At 46.7% G+C, this 12683-nt stretch overlaps 1 protein-coding gene across 3 annotated transcripts in view; it reads right to left on the minus strand.

Moving 5' to 3' along the window:
- The window catches only part of EPS8 (epidermal growth factor receptor pathway substrate 8), a 203459-nt gene extending 203108 nt beyond the window's left edge, over positions 1-351 (minus strand). For 2 of the 3 annotated variants that reach the window (XM_053257487.1, XM_053257482.1), the window contains exon 1: positions 80-351. The gene's annotated coding sequence lies outside the window, so the exon portion shown is untranslated. The remainder of the gene's footprint in view (positions 1-79) is intronic. The other variant, XM_053257486.1, reaches the window with a different exon arrangement.
- Between the last annotated feature and the right edge of the window lie 12332 nt (positions 352-12683).

Below are 12683 nucleotides of genomic sequence, written 5' to 3' on the forward strand. Positions count from 1 at the left end.
GGGGAGGGACGCCCGCCCGCCCTCCCTTCCTCCCTCCGCGTGCCATGCTGCTGCCTTTGTGAGCAAGCGAGCTTCTTACCTTTGCTTTCCCTCTCCGGGCACAACCACGAAGCCCTCCCAAGGAAGGAAACCAGGGAGGAGGCTACGAAACCCCGCCGGTCCTCGGCCGAGAGCTGCAGCGGCGGGCTCGCCCCGTCGAGCCGCCCGCCTGACCCGCGCAGGTCGCGAGAGCCGAAGGGAAGGGGATGCACGCGAGAGGAGCCGCCGCCGCGCCGTGTGTGTAACCAAGTGCAGCAGCTCCAGCAGCAGCAGCCGACTCTAATCTGAACTGAAGTGCCCGCCTCTACCTCGGCTGGCTGCGCTCGGCTTTGCCGCGGACCCGCGCGCCCTCTAGTGGCCAAGTCGGGCTTTGCAGGCGGAGCCTGTGAGAACAGCGTAGGGCTGAGTTCACACGTGCCGGGCGGGGGGGTGGCGGCGGAGGAAGGGAGGGCAAGTGTCCTGGTCTCTTCGTCGGACACGTGGCTGCCCCGACCTGCGCCCCCACAATTGCTCGACCCCTTTCCCTCTGCTAACTGAACGAACAGGCACCTAGGAAGGTTTTAATTCCAGTTTTAATTTGCTTTATGTTGATGTAAGCCGCCCAGAGATAGAAGTTTGGGCAGAGTACAAATATAATACAACTACATACATAAAATATTTAGCAGGGGAGAACAACTGTCTTCCAAACCCACACAGCAGCCCACCAGATTGCCTGTTGCTAGTGTCTGCTGCCTAGCCAGCCCACCGGGCACCTTTTAAGGCTATGAGCCCTTTAACGACAAGGAGCCACCTTTATGTGTATGTGTGTGTGTGTGTGTGTGTACTCACTCACTCTTCTGCAAACCGCTTTGAGAACTTCTGCTGAAAAGCAATATAAATATCCATACTACTAGTAGGAAAGGCACTTTTCACATTCTCATTAGCCTGATTCAGACATTATGCTGTACGAGTGTACAGATGTCTGTACACTCGTACATGTGTTTGTATGAATGAGTGTACCTTGTTCATTTTAAAAGTCAGCCTGGATACAGGCCCTTCATATGCATGGTACAGATAAGACAAGCACTGCTCTACCTGATTTCAACATAACGTGTGAATGACTGCACTTGTGTACACTGTACACTCATCATATGAGTATCAGGCATAATGTGTGAACAGGCCTACTCTCTTTTCTATGTTATCCATCTTTCTATGTTATCATCTATGTTAATAGATGATATAAAAGAAAATATTTGCTTGGTTAAGAGTTGTAGTATAAAAAGAAATTATATATGGCATCAATTAACTTCATCAGAATCAACAGGATCTATTTTAGAGAAGAGACATTCAGGAGAATCTATTTCAGGGAGTTCTATGTTCAGTTAATGTGAAATATATGTTCCAAATTCTATGTTCAGTTAATCTGAAATATATGATTATTTGCCTTTCAGAAATCTAACATGTAGGGCCCACTTTGCTCACCCAGAAATGCATTTCCCCCTTCTGTGTTTATCTCCCCACACCGCCCACCCCACACTTCAGTTCGCCTGCCCGCCCCCCGTCGGTGCTGTCACCGACACGTGCAGGAATCAGGTTGCCTTAGCCCTTCTTAGTTCTCTGCACTTGATGACGCCAGCATGGTTGCTGAGCAGTGGCTGAATGTGTGCGTTGAGTCCACTGAAAGGCACAGTGGCTGACATATGGAGCAAGGATTCACTGGTGCAGTCAGAGAGCAGCCTAACACAACTCCCCAACTAACGGCACCAGTGCAGTGGGGTAGTGGTGATTTTCGAAGCCCTCTCCTTTCTCAGGAAGCCCTCTGTGACACCTGAAAATATGTCCCTGGGGACTGTGCAACCCTCGGGGACATATTTTGGGTGGTACCGAGAGCTTCCTGGCGAAGGGAGAATTGCAGCTTCCCCAGTGTACCAGTGCAGTTAGTTGGAAAACTCTGTTAGGCGGCTCTCTCTCTCTCTGCACCTGTGCATCCTTGCTCTGGATTTCAGGCAGCGTTTGGAGATCTGGTCTGATATTTTGGTTCATGTGAGAGTAGGACTGGAGACACCCAGGGGCGTAACTATAATAGGGCAAGGGGAGACAGTTGTCTGGGGGCCCACTGCCTTGGGGGGGCCCCCAGAGGCAAGTCACATGACTGACTCCCCCAGCCGTGCACCTGCCCGGGCTTCCTTCAGTTGTATTCATCCTCCGAAATTATGTGTGTTAAGACCTGGAGCTACCAGAACAGCATGTCTTTCTCTAGTACCATTCAATGACTTGCATCGTCCACAATTTACAAAACCTTAAACAAAAAATAAGTTAGGATGATGTGTGCGTGTGTGTAAATAAATAAATAAATTTTGCTATGCTTTTTGTTAGCACTATTCAGCCTCATTTAAGATCTCTTTACTTCATGCGCTGAGCTTCAGTGAGGGGGTGCCCATTTTAAAATCTTGTCTCTGGGCCCACTCCAACCTTGCTACGCCCCTGGAGACACCTGATTCCAATCCCCCTCAACCATGAAGTGTGCTAGGTGACGTGGCCGCGCCCCCCCCCCGCCCCAATCCCGGATGGTCAGCTTCTTTCAACCTCACCTTCCTGATAGCATGACTAGCATCCAGAATTTCCCTGCACGTTGCACTGCCTGGAGCCCTGCCAGTTGGCAATTTTACTTTGGAAGGGTAGTTGTGCCTTCACGTATCATCCAGTTTTCCGTTGAAGTCACTGTGAGCTGTTGGAGAGCACTCCTCACATGATTTGGGTTTTTCATTGCACATTGGCGCTTAGCCCAATTTACGTCCAAGGTAAAAAAAAAATCCACTTTATGCGTCGGGTTTGGGGGCAAATTCTAAATATCGCATATGTCCCGTGACTCGCAGTATTCCACCCTGCTTAACCCCCCGGTAAAGCCTGTTGTCTGGGGAAGGCCCTGGTTGTTGTACTTGGTTTTTAATCCTGATATACACAGCAGTAAAGTTATCATCACCCACATGACGGCTGGAATGATTAACAACAAATCAGGAACAATAGACTGCATTCTCCCGACTGTGAGAGGAGGAAGGAGCAAGAGGCAAGGAAGAATCTAACCTATATTAAATGTGACAGAAGCCCATTCAAATCACTCCAGTGGAAGAGGGGAGATCCTCGCCCTGCGCCAGCTTCTTTGCATGACGGGAACAGTTTTCAATTAACTCCTCTCATTTTATGACTCTAGAGCTGATAAGTTCAGAGAGAATTCAAATGCTCCCTAATAAATGAAAATCTCTTCTTCAACTAACCTGATTCTCGAGAAGAAGGATGGTGGTGACAATAGATAATGTTGACAGTCACCAGTTCCTTGCCAGAGGATAGGCTGCTTTTCTGTGTCCTAACCTTGAAAGTGTTCCCTATTTCGTTTCCACTTGGCAGGCACATCAAGGAGGGAGAGCTGGTCTTGTGGTAGCAAGCATGAATTGTCCCCTTCCTAAGCAGGGTCTGCCTTGGTTTGCATCTGAATGGGAGACTACATGTGTTAGCACTGTAAGATATTCTCCTTAGGGGATGGGATCACTCTGGGATGAGCATCCGTATGCTTGCATGTGGAAGGTTCCAAGTTCCCTCCCTGGCATCTCCAAGAGAGGGCTGAGAGAGACTCCTGCCTGCAACCTTGGAGAAGCCGCTGCCAGTCTGTGTAGACAATACTGAGCTAGATAGACCAGTGGTCTGACTCAGTATATGGCAGCTTCCTATGTTCCTGTGCTCCAGGTATAATAAAATCCGCTGCTGATTGTGGTAGTTACTACATTTTGTGTTTAAACAGAATGCACATACAAAGGAAGGATGGTGCTGAAAGTGTCTGGCTTAGATGTGAGAAGCAGGGAGGAAAAGAGGGAAGGGATGAGGGAAGTCTAGAAGTTACCTTTTCTACTCAGACTCAGGGCTACTTCAGAGGTGACAACATTCCTACACAAAAGTACTTACATTTCAGAATTAGTATGCAGCCCATGTGTACATCATTTATTTAATTTTTTATTTAGCATATTTGTACACCGCCACAAACTCACATCTCTGGGCATTTTATAGTAGGGTTAAAAACAAAGTTAAAACATTAAAAATTTAAGTTAATTAAAAGCCTGGGTAAATAAATATGTTTCAACTGCCCTTTTTAAAGCGGCCAGATATGGGGGGGCCCCCTCTTATTTCGACAGGGAGCACATTCCAAAGCCTCGGAAAAGCAATGTAGAAGGCCTGTCCCTAAGTAACCACCAGCACATCTAACAATGATACACATTCCAGATGGGTTGCCTTGTTAATCTATTGCAGCAAAAACCAACAAGAGGCTCTAGAGATTCCTGAACATGGATCCGAAGATGTTGTTGAATACAACTCCCATCATCTCCAGAAATGTATTTATTTAATCCCCTTTGACCATTGTGGCTGGGGCTGATGGGAGCTGTAGTCCAACAACATCTGGAGACCCAAGGTTGAGAAGCCTTGTGTTAAGCCATTTTGGCTGTTCTCAGTGGCATTCCAAGATGGCGGCAGCAATTCTAGAACAAGGGGTGGCAAAGAAAGTTATTAGGGGCATGCGGTACATTAAATGTTTATAGAGGTGAGGTAATTAATTTTGTTTATTTACCATATTAATGAAGCTTGCTTATCTTTTTGGATTAGGCCAAACCTTCCAGTCTGCTTTCCATGCCATTTTTCTTTTCCTGGCCAAGACCATGTGGCAGGAAAGACTGGGGTTGCCTTGTTACTCTATTGCAGCAAAGATCAACAAGGGGCTCCAGAGATTCCTGAGCATGGATCCGAAGATGTTGTTCGACTACATCTCCCATCATCCCCAAAAATCTAGAGGTCAGTATCAGGATAGCTAAATCTGCAGGGGAGGTGACCCTGAGCCCCCCTGCATGCATGGTCTCACCCAGCTCAGTCCCTGGCCAGGAAGGTAGCGAAGGGGTTGGTCTGGGTTCTGGGAGGCTGGAGGCGTCTCCTACCTACCTGGCTGCACTGGCTTCTGCTCAGGAGTGGAGAGAGGCCAGTGGCAGCCTGGGTTCTACCACTGCCATGACTCCCTAGCCCCACTCCCTGAATTTGACATCAGGCGCAGGGAGCATTTAGCCACGCGCCCCACATCTGACATCAGATGCGGGAACTAAATCACGCCCCGCACATCTGATGTCAGATGTGGGAGACATGTTTGGGGTGCGAGGCGCGGCCCCTGAGGGGTGGCGGCCCAGGTTCTTAGAACCCATCCACTCAATGGTGGCTTTGCCCCTGCTTCTGCTGCTTGTTCTGAGGTAGAGTGAATAAGGCTTCTTTAAACAATGGAGGCCTTTTCACATAATTAATTGAAGCTATAAACCATAATTTATTATGAGTGCATTGTCTAGCACTTTGCTGTAAAGTTCCAGTCTGGCGGATGGGGAAATGAAAGGGGGAGAGGGAAGTATTTTGCGGGGAGCACTTGCTATCCCTTGGCATTATCCCTGCAAGATGGAATGGTATCTTCAACCAAGGGCAATTCCAGGGTTTGGGGTATCAGACACGAGGAAGGCTCCTTGCCAGTGTTCCCATCACAGGGATTCCCAGATGTTGACTACAACTCCCATCATCCCCAGTCAAAGGCCATTGCAGCGGGGGATGATAGGAGTTGTAGTCAACAACATCTGGGAGTCCCTGTTACAGTGAGCCTTGGTCCTAGCCCATACTCAAGCTTCTGGCCCCATTTGAGAAACCGGAGTTGAAGGGGCCTGAGGTTGAATTTCTATTACATGCAAATGCATGCAGCCGTAGTTGGGACGCAAAAGATTCCCCTCCCTAAACTCCAATTTGAACCTTAGATTTGTAGTGAGTTTCGCTACTCCTACCTGAGGTTCCCATCTGGGGCCATTACATGTGAATACTGAACTGCAATCCCACTGAGCTCTAACCAGAGTTGAAGGAGGAAACTTCTCCCTCACTCTGGCTGTGATTGGTTGCTGGGGCTGTCCTTCATTCCAGAAGGAAGCCCATGTAGCCAATTTCCTCCTGCTCTTCATTCCAGACAGGAAGCCGCATGGTGGGAGGAGGCGGAACCACAGGTCAATTGGACCCACAGTTCTGTGTTACGTGTGAATGTGGCCTCTGTCTTTAGAGGGGCTCAGGACATTGGATATGACATCACTGCAAGGAGATGTCAACAGAGAGACAAAAATTCAACTAGTATAACCATTCTAGGAGAAGAGCAAAGGATATGATTGAGTCACTGCTCAGTAGCGGGTCGAACATGATTCAGGAAATAACACTTACAAATTTATTCATCTTGATATTCCTGGAGATTGATTTGCTGGCTCCTTCATCCTCATTCGTACATGCCAGTGGAGTTTAACTATCTTGTATTGACCTTATTCTAGCTCTATTCATCAGCCTTCTTTTTCCTTCAGATACCTAGAGACACTAAATCACAGCAGTATTTCATATAGTTCTGTGTCTCCTCAGATAATTGTGAATATTTGTCTCCAGTTGAGAGGCATCCTGTTGTACATGAAATTAGCAATGAAAGGACTAATCAGTGTGATGAATTGATTAATTCACAGGTCACATATTAAAATGTGAATTTAAAAAACAGCTCTTAATCAGAGTCCCATCCTGCCTAGCAAGGTGTTGAGGAGCAGGCGGCATTCTTAAAGGTGGCGAATGGGCATCTTGTAATTCAGGCCAGGGGTGTAATTGTAATTGGGTGGGTGTGTTCTAGGGACACGGGCCGCCACCGGACCCCCTGAGAAGAGAGGCCGCTGAGTGTGCCTCACCCGTCGCCCTTCCACTCACCTGTCATCTCCACGGTGGCCCCTAGGAAACCTCCATATATTGAGTCAGACCATTGGTCTATCTAGCTCAGTATTGTCTTCACAGACTGGCAGTGGCTTCTCCAAGGTTGCAGGCAGGAGTCTCTCTCAGCCCTATCTTGGAGATGCTGCCAGGGAGGGAACTTGGAACCTTCTGCTCTTCCCAGAGCGGCTCCATCCCCTAAGGGGAATATCTTAACAGTGCTCACACTTCTAGTCTCCCTTTCATATGCAACCAGGGTGGACCCTGCTTAGCTAAGGGGACAAATCATGCTTGCTACCACAAGACCAGCTCTCCTCTCCTTCCCCATACAGCCTACAGTCCGAACACGTGGCCTAGCTTGCTAACATGTTGCTGGCTGTGGCACAGTACAATGATGTCATCAGACAGTGCCACGGCTGGCAACAGCTTAGCAAGTTGGGCCATGTGCAGGCACTGTTGGCTTCCTAGGACTGCCCCAGAGGCCAGTGGAGGTGGCAGATGAGCGGGGAGGGGGCTGCAGGGGGAGGCTGACTAGTGACTGCAGGGGCTTTGGTGGCCACCACCACCAAATTAAAAAATGGAATAGGATCCACCAAGGTAGCTACTGCACTGATTCAGGCGATGTGTCAGGATGATGAGGTGGGATGAGTCATCCTAGGGATTGATTTGAGAAAGTGGGGAGCGGGAGTTGATATGGGGCAGGGGTCAGTTAGTGGGTGACCTTGGAGCACAATCCAGCCCCTTGGGGGTGATATCCGGGTTCCATGTTGGCAGCCCAGAGGTAATATAACCTACTAGCAGGCTACTTTGGATGATCAGCCATCCCTGCTTTCCTTTTTACAATTGCAACTTGATGGGCAGACAATAACTGGCGATAATATTTATCTCCATATTGAGAAAATGCACAAGAGCAGGACAGGCCAGTTTAATTCTGGCAATTATTTCTATTAATTATTATTAATTCTGGTTATTTATTTATTTATCAACCATATTTTTATATTGCCTGATATGTATATCTCTAGGCGGTGTACAAAAATTAAAATATTTAAAAGTCACAAATTAAAATACATGACAATAAAATCAATAGAATAAAATTATTAAAACAAGTTTTTCAACTCTGCAATGGCTTTTGCTTGGGGATTCTGGGAGTTGTAGTCTCCCAGAATCTCCCAGAATATACTACAGTCAACAACATCTGGGAATCCATGTTAGAGGGAACCCTGGTCTACACTAACTGGCAGCAGCTCTCCAGGGTTTTAGATGGGAGTCCTTCCCAGCCTACCCTGACTGGTAGCAGCCTTTCTAAGGTTTCAGGCCAGAATCTTTCCTAGCTCTACCTAGAGATATCAGGGATTGAATCTGGAACCGTCTGCATGCAACAAAGATGCTTTTCCACTGAGCTATACCTGGGTGGTGGTGGTGGTGGTGGTTGAAAAGCACATGTTCTGCAGACTGAATCCAAGGCATTTCCAGGAAGTTTTTTACACAGGGCTTTTAAAGCCCTTTAGCTCGCATCTCCTCCAGAATGGAAGGGGTGCTTTCACAATTCCAGCAGGGGTACCCAGAAGTCCCTGCAAGCTATCAGGGAGCACTTCACAATCAATTCAGGTTTTTTTTTTACTGCATGTTAGGGTGCAGCCCAATTTATATCCGAGGTTAAAAAAAATCCACTTTTTGTGTTGGGTTTTCGTTCGCAGTAAAGCCTCAGAGAAAACTCGCGGTAAAGCCTCCTCTGTGGAGAACTGTAGGGTTGGGAATGACAGCTGTCGGAAGAGCTGGTCTTGTGGTAGCAAGCATGACTTGTCCCCTTAGCTAAGCAGGGTCTGCCCTGGTTGCTTATGAATGGGAGACTCAATGATGTGTGAGCAAAACTGTAAGATATTCCCCTTAGGGGATGGAGCTGCTCTGAGAAGGTTCCAAGTTCCCTCCCTGGAATTTCCAAGATAGGGCTGAGAGAGATTCCTGCCTGCAACCTTGGAGAAGCCACTGCCAGTCTGTGTAGACAATACTGAGCTAGATGGACCTATGGTCTGACTCAGTATATGGCAGCTTCCTAAATCCTGAAGAACTAAAACTCTTCCCATACATTCTGGGAAAGCAGACACCAGTTGACATCCAGACTAAGATTACTCAGTGGTACTACTCAGGAGTTACTCTAAAGGACATCTTTATTTCAGTAGTACTAGTCAGGAATAATTTAGTCTGGATTTTTCAGTCAGTGTCAGTATAAGGAAAGGAACTTGTTTTCTAAGAGTTAAAAGGCAGGAGTGGGGGGGGGGGAATCATGTGGAAGTATGGGTTTGTTTTTAATACACCAGAGAAACTAATGGAGCACAACACAAGTCATATGAAATCATAAAATGCTCTTTGCTGCCAAGGTCAGATCACCGAGCAAGCCCAAGGCTCTGGAGGATATTTTGCAAGATTAAAAGCAAAACCCATGTTTGCATTAGAGAAGATGCCAAGCTCTTATTCATATCATTATTTGAAATGACATCTTCTGTTAGATTATTTAAAAACAAAAATAGACTCATTTCTTGCTAGTTTGATATGGAATGCTATACAGGGTACCCTATTAGGGAGAGAGATTTAGCATGGAGGGTTCAGTAATGTCCAGAAGACATCTCTTGGATACACTCAAGGTTAAACTGCCAATAAATAAATAAATAATAAAGTATTTTAGGAACATCTGTTGTCGTTCTTAAAATAACTCACAATCACAATAGGCATATTGTCTTGTAACAGAGTATTGCTCGTGCCTGCAAACTGAGCAAAGAGGCACCTTTTAATGTGTTAGCTTTCTTATATCCTACTAGTAAAAAGGCTTGCAGTCTGCAAGCATTCTCCTGTACCACAAAATGACCATGCACTCTCCCTTCGTGCCTTGATAGTTGATGACTGGAAATCTGCTTTGTTCTGAGGATGTGGTAGTGCTGCTGCCAAGAACCCTAAAAGGCGGGTTCTAAAAGACGGAATGAGGTAGACAAACAAAGATTTGTGTGAATTGTTTTGTGTGTTTCTATTTCTGAAAGTGTGTTTTGTGGAAATCCGACATGGATTGCAGTGCAGTGAGCCGAAACAATATAACTTGTTTGTTTCTTCTTTCTACCATCACCCTGCCCCATACCCAAGCTCGAGGCTGTGCCCAGGAAATTACTGCCCTCTGGGGATTGCCACTGCGAGAGGAGGATGATCTTTGGGGCCTATTGATAAGCTTAAATGCTCCAGAAGCACACAGCATAGAAAAGAAAGAACCTAAGAAGAGCCTTGTTGGATCAGACTCAAGATTTATCATCCCACATCCTGTTTCCCACAGTGGCCCATCAGATGCTTCTGGGAAGCCCACAAGCAGGAGATAAGGCCTGCTCTCTCTCTCCTGCTGTTGCTCTCCTACATCTGGTATCCGGAGGCATCCTGCCTCTGAACCTGGAGGTAGCCCATAGCCATCAAGACTAGTAGCCATTGATAGATCTCCACGAGCCCTTTCCCACAATCAGTGAGAAAGGGCTGGAGGGAGAGTGGGGAGGAAAGCTGCTAGCATTTACCTCCCCACAGACGATCCCTCTCTCTTTGTTGTCCGCCCGCCCAGATGATTGCCAGCTACACCCGGCAGCATGGAGGGTCGGGGTCTGGGAAGCATTGCCCTGCCCCCTGGAATTCCCATAATGCACCACGTGTGTGTGCAGTGCATTATGGGGAACCTCCCAATGGTGGCCAGGAGCCCCGCAGTCTCCCAGCCCCGGCTGCAAGCAGGCGGTTTAAGAAACAGGGCTACGAGAGTGCTAACTTTCTTAACCCCATTTAAAAGGGTGGCCTCTTTGTGGGGTTTGCTGTTGTGCTGCTGCTGTAAGCCACATGGTCAGCTTTACGATCAGCAAAGACTGGGCTTGGCTTTCCTAGCCCGGTTTAGGCTGATTGTAGGAACAGCCTCCATGGATATGTATACGCCCCTTTCAAAGCCATTCAAGCTGGTAGCCATCACTACATCCTGTGGCAGAGAATTCCAGAGATTAATCATGTGCACTATTAAAAAGTACTTCCTTTTGTTTGCCCCAAATTTCCTGGCAATCAGTTTCAGAGGGTCCTAAATTTCCTGGCAACCACTTTCTTCTTTCCAAGAAAAAGAAACAAAACATTAAGACATAATTAAACAAATATACCATCCAACCTCTATAATATATTACGGCAGTTTCAATGTGAGGTGGAACAAGTTAAATAATTCATAATCAAGTAGACCCAAGATCTTGAAAAGCTGACAAGATAAGATTCCTGGGAATATGACTTGAAAAAAGAATTACAGCTTGTCACTGTGTACAAATCTTAAGAGAGAAAATTGCTATAAAATTATGGCACAGTAGTTGGTGCCACTCCACCAGCTGCAGAAGCTTACAAGTGCACACGGTTCAAGAAGTTGGAACTGCCACAAGACACTGGCAGCTCTTTTCGTAAGTGGTGGCATCTTCACACTCAAACATCTTCATCATCATCATCTTCTTCTTCTTAATTATTATTTTAAAAGATTTTTTCACTACTGGAAAAATATAAGAATAGTTATAAATCTAGTTACTAATTTTAATATCAAGCATGAGTCTTTTATTATTATTTATTATTATTTATTAGCATATGCAAAACAAAACAAAACAAAAATCTAAAGAATCCTGAACACATAAGCTTATGTGATGTTGGGATATTTTATGCCAAGTATTAGAGAATAAGGCAGACATTGAGCCCATTCACATGACCAAGAATTGGAGGCTAGTAGGCAGCAAACCCAGCTAGTACTATACATGGGAAGTCCTCCAACTCCCATGGGAAATCCTCCAACTCAGCCTGCACAAACAGGGGTAGCCCAGATCCTGAGTTTTTACTAAGGTAGGATGAAAAGAGGAGCCGTTCTACCTTGGTGTTTGCTCACGTGTCAGCACTTCCCTTATTCTGCAGCTCGGGGCAGCTGGCCACCATGTTTGTCATAGAGTGCTGCAGATTGAGGGGCCTAGCAGAAGAGAGCTGCTGGTGCACTGAGGGGTGCCTATCTGATGGGAGTGCAATGCATTCTAGGATACCTCCTAGCAGGACCAAGCTCCCTTTTTCCATAATAGAGACCATGACTGCAGTTATCATCTGAGTAGAGGTGGAGCCACCATTGAGCAGACAGGTTCAAAGAACCTGGGCCTCCACCAATCAGGGGTGCCCCAGCCATACCCCTTGTATCTTGCATCAGATGCAGGGGGTGTGGCTTTGCTTACAAATGGGGCCGCATGGCCCCTTTTGAGAGCAAATACTGACCAGCTCTGCATTCGCAGCCTGGCCGGAAACTGCTCTCCCTGCCTTTAAAGGTATTGTTGGAAATTAAGGACTTTGCGCTGTCTCTTGTCTCAGACAGTGGAGGACAGACTAGTGAGTCAGAGGGCTAGAGGGTCAAGACATTGGTCATCCCTTCTCTACTGCTCTGACACTATCCCTTTGGAATGTAGATTGCTAATCTCAGGATGACTTCCTTCCTCTTTCTCTTCCCTTCCTGTTCCTTCTACCTTGCAACATGGCAAGCTCCTCTCCCTGCACCATGTGTGCAGAGAAGATGCAGAAACCATCTGCATCCAGCTAGATAGACAGATTAGAGATTCTATCTCCTCACTTTCCTATCTAGAATGGAGTTCCTTAATAAATGCCTTATGTATTGATTTGATACTATTAATTGGCTCCAAGTTACTTTACTCTCAGCATACACTCATGCCTAAGTAAATTCCGCTGTGTTGTGCCTCTGTGCACTCTGCTATAATGAAAAAGGAATTCTCTCACCAAAGAGAATTCCCAACAAGTATTTGCTCTCAAAAGGGGCTGCACAGCCCCATTTGGGAGCAAAGCAAAGCCACGCC

This window comes from Hemicordylus capensis, chromosome 5 (assembly GCF_027244095.1).
Source record: "Hemicordylus capensis ecotype Gifberg chromosome 5, rHemCap1.1.pri, whole genome shotgun sequence".
Classification (NCBI taxonomy): domain Eukaryota; kingdom Metazoa; phylum Chordata; class Lepidosauria; order Squamata; family Cordylidae; genus Hemicordylus; species Hemicordylus capensis.